This window comes from Sinocyclocheilus anshuiensis, unplaced genomic scaffold (genome assembly GCF_001515605.1).
Source record: "Sinocyclocheilus anshuiensis isolate Anshui unplaced genomic scaffold, SAMN03320099.WGS_v1.1 scaffold2177, whole genome shotgun sequence".
Classification (NCBI taxonomy): domain Eukaryota; kingdom Metazoa; phylum Chordata; class Actinopteri; order Cypriniformes; family Cyprinidae; genus Sinocyclocheilus; species Sinocyclocheilus anshuiensis.
This window is the reverse complement of record NW_015552714.1, coordinates 103,895-111,526: the sequence shown is the minus strand read 5'-3', so window position 1 is coordinate 111,526 and position 7,632 is coordinate 103,895. Positions and strand designations below refer to the sequence as shown.

General features: G+C 38.2%; 1 protein-coding gene across 2 annotated transcripts in view; it reads left to right on the top strand.

The window, feature by feature from the left end:
- Positions 1-3,798: 3,798 nt before the first annotated feature.
- Positions 3,799-7,632, top strand: part of LOC107667783 (growth factor receptor-bound protein 10-like) — a 60,744-nt gene continuing 56,910 nt past the window's right edge. Inside the window, exons 1-2 of one of the 2 annotated variants that reach the window (XM_016459507.1) lie at positions 3,799-3,860; positions 3,951-4,026. The gene's annotated coding sequence lies outside the window, so the exon portion shown is untranslated. Of the gene's footprint in view, positions 4,027-7,632 lie in introns of both variants that reach the window. The other variant, XM_016459506.1, reaches the window with a different exon arrangement.

Below are 7,632 nucleotides of genomic sequence, written 5' to 3'. Positions count from 1 at the left end.
ACACACACAAACAAAAGTTATTTTCTAGTTAGTTGAAACTGAAATTATAAGTGTTATGTTAGAGCAGTAATGTAGTATCATCAGCAGAATTTTAAGATAAACACATCTGAGATCAATTATTTGAAACATTAAAAAAATGTTGTAGTGTGTTTGCTTTTTAACTTTGAATACAATCTTATCTGCTTTTACTTTTGTAGCTATTTTGATAGTCAGCTCCCGACGCGCTGTCACATTCACTGTACGCGCAAATTCAAAGCGTCGCGTCTATTATTTAGAAAACCCTTGCTACGTGTACTGTGTTAAGCTAACTGAGACTTTTATATTAATTGCATATCATTGCTCTTTTGTTGATTTTGATTGCTTCCATGAATTATCTCAGCGTAAACCGGCAACAGCGGCAACATGGCTGCCCGACCGAACAAAAAGACACATAAATGTAAGCATTATTGGCATTAATAAATATAGCTTTCAAAATAAATGTAAAGACAGAGCCCGAAAGGGGAACAGAGTCGCGTGACAGACAGTGATGAAGCTGGTATGTGTTTGTGATGTGAACTGATAAAAATCACAAAAAATACAAAAATATACAACAAAATTACTAAACAAAAAAAAAAGCAGAAAATATAAAAATAAATTAGAATATAATTCAAATTATTAACAAAAACTATAATAAATGTTAACTGAAATAGAAAAAAAATATTTAAATTAATGACAAAAATTATTTTCCTGAATCAGCATGGACAACCTGAGGGGAGGGGGGGAATAATTTATTTATTCTTTTCGAATTTTTCAATCAAAATGTTCAAGGGGGAAAAGTTTACAAAATATTGACCATGCATTTCTCTCTCTCACACACACACACACGTATGTATATGTATATGTATTTGTATGCACGCTATTCTACCATTAAACGCGGTGCATGATCTGTCCAGAAATGAACAGAACAATTTAATATTTAGAATACATTGCAATCACTCCAAAATAGATGACAACTACTCACACACCTGCATTAGGAGCTGTACTTCTTTGCGTGCCTATTTAGCCGTTTGCATCGCACAGTTCGCAGCACCTGAAGGATGTGTTCGTTTCGTTCGTTCGTTCGTGTAAAGCTTTTCACATTGCGGTGAAAATCAGAGGTAAAAAACGATATAAATACTGTTCAGTTTCTTGCACAGACCGATCGTTTTGTATCTTTTCACATCAATGTATCATCACGAGCCGCAGGGTTTAATTTGGTTTTGTTTGTGTATGTTTTATGACACTCAAAGCCGTAATTCCCATCCACTGACATTATAGGACGGACAGACTGCAACGGTTTGAGTTAAAAATCTCAGTTTGTGTTCTACTGAAGAAACAGTCACCTACATCTTGGATGCCCTGGGGGTAAGCAGATAAACATCACATTTTTATTTTTGGGTGAACTATCCCTTTAAGTATCAATATTTCAAGATTGTGCCACCCATCATGATTCTGTGTCACTCAAGAAGATGTCTGATATCTGATGTCACTGACCAAAACAAACAAACAAACAAAAAATCTCCATGAATACATCTTCAGATATCTTTCCTATATGAGGCTTCACCAGGCAGAAGTGATGCTGTCTCTATCTGAATTGTGCAATCTCAGTGTTGAGTATTGGTCCCATAGGAGCATCTTATAACCGCTTCTCCTGGAATTCCAGAGGCGTGTCCCGCCAGGTTTGGCCGAGGGCCACGTTTCATGAGATGGCTATGTAATCCCAAGCAAACCCTCCTGCCCTGATCCTGTCAACACCAAGTGTCCATCGCTCCTGGAAATGCTTTCCTGGTCTCCATTGTGTGACGCTTCAGATTCTGGAAGCGATGAAAGTCTCAGATGGATTTTGTACTGTATAGAAATTTTAGAGAGATAGCATATGTTTAGAAGATGTAACCTGATTACCAGGCAATATCATAAATCATCAGATGTAATGTAGGTCTCATGTGCTGTAATACATGGACAGAAGGTACCGGTGGTGGAATGTGATGGGAATTTCAGCTCAAAGAGAGGAGAATATGAGGCCATGTCACATATCAGTGTTGTGGTTCACCTTACATGATTATAGACCTTAGTCAGATTAGATGCTGAATTTAACACGGAGACTGAGAGGGATAGACTGCATGCACTGTATAAAGGTCATAGATCACGTAATTTTCGCCAACTAACAACTTTCAAAACTATTTTATGTCTAACTAGTTTTTGTCTACTGGAAGTTTCTTCGATTAGCTGATTAATTGCTGAACAATTGCTATGCTGTTAAAGAACAGTACAATCCAATGCACTGAACTTCTGTCCTCACAACCTCTTCCTGTCAAAAATTTAACACGTTGCTATTCTTAGGTCTATTATGAGGAAGGTTGTCCCTAAATTAATGTAAACAAACAGAAAATATAATTCTGTCAGGACCACTATCGTCAAAATGATAGATACTTAGCATAAAGTTTGGTTTGGCGGTATGGTTCTGTTCTGGACAAAAAACTCCCTGCCCATCCATGCAGCCTGTCATGAATGAGCAGGGAGAGCAGCAATAATAACCCCCCTAGGGTTAACAGAACAGAACAAGGCAGATATCATTAATGTACTTAATGATATTTAACTGTAACACTTTATTCAAGATAAAGGAGTCTGATTAGCAGGGAATATCAGAAAGCCAAGTCCTGACTGTGGCGAAAGGAGGAGCTGGGGATGGAGGAGGGTAATTTGCTCCTAAGCAAGCTGAAAAGCTGCTGAATAATACTGAATAGAGCTTATATAGGAATGCTGCGATAGGTGTCGTATTCCTATAGGTAGATGTGATCAGCTGAGAATCAGCTGATGCAAGCTTGACTCACGTGACCTGCCAGAACTAACGCTAACGCTTAGTTTATGTATTTCATTCATTTTTTTTTTGATAAAATGGCCTACCACACGTTTTCATATAGTCACTATTTACACTCACTGTTGTGAACTGTATGATTCAAGAGAACCGACTCAGAGTCATTAATTCGGGAATCGGACTGCACTGGTTGCGCTACTAGTTTTAATACACGAAAAAGAACCAACTAATAGAGTTACTAATAGAATCGGACTTCTCGCTCTATGTTACTGATTAACTAAAAAGAACTGACTCATAAGAGTGAATCATTTCTTCGACAGTCGTGTTTGTCTGAATAGGAAGAACCGATTCATGAGAGTCATTCGTTCGTGAATCGCGCGGTAAGTGTATGCTGAAGAATGCATGTGCGAAAACTAAAAATAATCGTTCTAATTTTATGAGAATTTAGGGGAGTCAGTCCACACACCAGGAACAAAATCTTTGGAACTTTTAGAACGATTTTCTAAACAGTTTTTTTCAAAAAAACAAACAAACAAAAAAAAAACAGCCAATCAGAATCCACACGAGCTCGAGCATTTAAAGCGGCACAGGACATGCAGTGCGAAATTAAGTATAATGTTCTCAGCATGAACCAAGTGATACCTATGTTTTTGCCTTTGTTATAAGGTGGTAATACTTTTAGCTCCTTTCTTATTGAGAATATGTGTTATGCATGATGCTGTAGCTGATACTCAAACAGATTAAAAAAACAGCCAGTTATAGATCATCCTGAAGCTGTCCGCCTGAATTTTAGAACAATGGGTTAAAATAGGCGGGTTGTAACTAAGGAGGTGTGTCTTGTGCGTAAAGGGGGCGGGGCTGGAAGAGTTCCTCACCCTGAGCCCCCCCCATACTCCGATACAGTAGTTGGCGGTATGCACCTGATAAGTCATGGTTGCAATCCGCCATAAAACTAAGAAGAAGAGGAAGAAGAAGAAGAAGAGTTCCTCACCCTCGTGTGTTTGAAGCAGTCAGCTGAGCCCAAATTGTGCGTACGCGGCTCTAACCTCGTACAACATGCAGGATCACAACGAACACGTTTAACTCTGTGCATTTTTTGTCATTCCAACGTGTACAGAAAACAATCCAGTTAAACACCCTTTCTTTTAATTCCACTTCGCTGTTCTTTCCCCGTGAAGAATACCGATTTGGAGGTGAGTATTCCAGACTGTTTGGATGGATGGGGGCTGTGTTGAGAACATGGTTTCGTGCTCATGCTATATCTATAGATATGCATATGTAATTTACGAATGCATTTATTAAGCGTTTTGTAATGTAATTCACTGCCAAAACATACCCATCAACAAAGGAGTAGCTCATGTATTTAACAATAGGGTCGATTTAAAGTAAACTCGCTATTTATGAATGAGATGCATGCATGCTTATAAGTTTTATGAGTGAAACTAGTTTCGATCATAGAGTCTGATTTGCAGCCAATACCGGTAAACTTTGCACACGCGTGTTTACAAACAACTTCAGGAGTGCATGTATTTTTAGATCGTATTTATAGATTTAACGTTACTTCTAGGTCGTGCTTTCTGTGAAGACATCTTTTGTTTAGGGTGGGCAATCGAGAACCGTTCTTTAAAAAAAATATATATATATATATATATATATATATACTGGAACCGAATGATTTACATGATGTGATTTTCATGATCTGGTAAAGGGTATCGAACGATGCGGACCGTACTGAACTGTTGACAGTTGTTAACGCACTACTATTCGTTAAACACCGCTGCTGGGTGCGAAAAACACACCAAGTCTTTAACTTAAAGTGAATTAAAAAAAAAACCCGGTTCGCCAAATAAATGAATCTTGCGAGCCGTTTTTTTAGTGAATCGAATACATCCAGCGCCACTGTGTACTGTAGTCGTATTCCTGAACGAATGATTCTCAAGACTCGGTTCTTTGTAGCGAATCAACATCTTGAGCGCCACTGTGTCCGATTCCAGAGCGAATGAATCGGTTCTCTGTAGTGATTCTGAATCAACCGGAGCGGTTATTGATTTAACTTAATGAGCAATTGTTACTTTCGTCGTGTCTGAAGAGAAGCAAGAAAAGTTACTGCGCTATGTACTTGTGAGAGTGTTAGTTAATGTCTGGCTGTTCATTTGGCAGTTAAAGATGTACATGCAGGCTAGTTTGATAAATGAAAAGTTACCACGTTTGTTTAGTATTTTTATTTAATGTATTGGGTCAGTTATTGGATTGCATTTATGCCACCTCTAAAAAGACTATGTAAATATTTCTGATTTGAGTTATGCTAAAATCTGATATGATTTCTGGGTAAGTCCTATGATTCCTATTCTGAATTTTGATGCAGATGTTGTACATTTGGCCTTACCTTTGTGTTTACATGTGTTTCGGACCATATATTTAGTTTTAAGATAATAGTTATCTTATTTGAGTCTAAAATGCTTGATCTTGATGTTCTACAGTGTGCTATTAGACTATTAACCACAACATAATCTTACATTATGGGATTGTGCAAATGTTTGATATGCATGTGTCACAAATGCAAATTAGCTGTTTTTAATTTCAAACAGTTGTCCAAAGAAATTGTCCAGAAAAGTTATGTAATATTCTTGTGCGAGAACACTCTCTTTCTCTCACACACCTACAACTAACACAAAGGAGGTGTATCTGTTTTCTTTTGTCGAGGAAGGAAGGGAAGTTGTTCAGTGGTTCTCTAACAATAGACTGGCCGAGTGCAGGGGTTGGATTTTTAAAGGCATGTTCAGGCACACATATATGAGTTTGTCATTCTCCCTCTCTCACACACCTCTCAACTAGAAATGTGTGGGTTTTATTTGGCAGAGATTCTGCAAAAAGCAATGAAGCAAGACGACAACTCCAAATTGCCGCCTCCAGGGCTAGAGGGTTCAATTTATTGCCACTTCAGTTCACAATTTCATACATCTAGTGTTCACTAAGGGAGGTAAGAAAAAGGAGGTAACATTATTATAACTTGATAACATCAAAAAAGCCAACATATTCTGGTTCAGATGGCACAGATTGTACCCTTTTCACTTATCCCCTTATTTTTGTGCATTGGTTTTATCTTTAAGCCAAGATGACATGTCAGATTAGTTAGATGTATAGTTGTATAATTAGATGTATAGTTTGGTGTTTGAGGTGTATCTTGATGTGACGTTAAAGAGTATTCACACAGTGGTCTGCGACAACAAAACAACCAAAAGTTTTCATTTTTATTGCATATTTTGGAAGATAAAGTGATATCAGTTAACTTCTAATGCCTCTTCATTTCCCTCTTTTTCCTCTCTTTTCTCTGATGTTGCAAATTGTCTCCCACCTTCCTACTTTATCTGGCTGTTCCCTCAATCTCTAGCACCAAATGTAAGCATTCATCCTAAAAATAAACAAATCAGCATGCACTCTACAGTCCTGTGAAACAGCAGTTATCTTGCTAAGAAATTGTGTGAGAGAGAGAGAAATAAATGAAGTGAAAGAAGTTTATGCACTATTATTAGCGTTGGCCACATAGAGTCTCGGGGGAAAGAGAGAATAAGCAAAAGTGCAAAGATTTTGACTGAAAGAGTAGTGTTACATGTGTTTTTAATTTAACCATTGGTGACTGATCCAAGACCCATTGTGTTTGTTTTGGTCAGACTTGCTGAAGTCTATGCAAAAGTGGTTTCGGTCAATCCAAAGCTGGTTTATTTAAAGCAGGAGTTCACTAAAACTATATATGAACTGTCATAACCGATCAAACTCTGCTGGCTTGCATAGACAGTTAGTAGGAACTCGTGTCGGTTTGCGTTGCGCTTCAGACTCTGTCTCCAGTCTGATTTTTCTTTTTCTCGCTAGCTCTTTTGTTTGTGTGTGGTCACACGGGTGGTCCATGTTAGATAGATTCTGACCTGATTTTGGAGTCTTGGAACACAAACTGTCTTGATAGGCTATTATCGTGGTCACATGACAATATGAAACGCTAGGTCTTCCGGGCAAAAAGTAGTTTTTAAAATATATTTAAACTTCTTAATCTAACATAAAAGGTCTTTAAAGTTGTGTTTTGGGCCATTATGCTTTGGCACAGTATCTGTCAAAGGAACTAAAACCGAAAGCAGCACAAAATGGCTTAATCCCTTCATCAAGTCTGTTTTTGCTGCGTGTTTTAAAGCGAAGCTCTCACATTATGCGATCAGCTCGTGATCCGGTGTTTTCCGCGCCTCAGAACGGCTCCATTCACAGTGAATGAATGCAGTGAACTCGTTTATTGCACGTGTTGTGAGTTTAGCGCTCGTTTGGGAATGCACCGGCCACCAGTTATGCTTTATTTTCGCTGCAGATGATTACAGCATTTCCCTAGATTTGTAGTGAGACACGTTTTTGTTTTTGTAAGCCTGTTTTCACTGAAGCTGGAGTTTTCCTTCAAAATAAAAGCTCTACTGCCGTTTCTCTCAAAATAAAAGCTTAGTTTGGCTTCCTAAAACACCAGTGTGAATGTAATTTAGACTGAGAACAGTATATCACAAATAAAAAGAAGGTTGAGTCCCCTTTAAAGTTCAGGTACAAGTCAATATCGTGCCGCTTTTACATAAAACCATGTCTGCATTTGTGATCAGAGAAATGACAAACACCAAGTGCTACTCGCGTTTGAATCATCAGTGGCAAATTCTTTAAATATAAAAATTTTTCTTATAGGCTGTGAGTCAGAAGCGCCAGACTGTCCTTGCAAAGTATGCTGCCCCAGCCTTTGAGCACAGACCCATTGTATGCTACTCTACCGGTTCAGG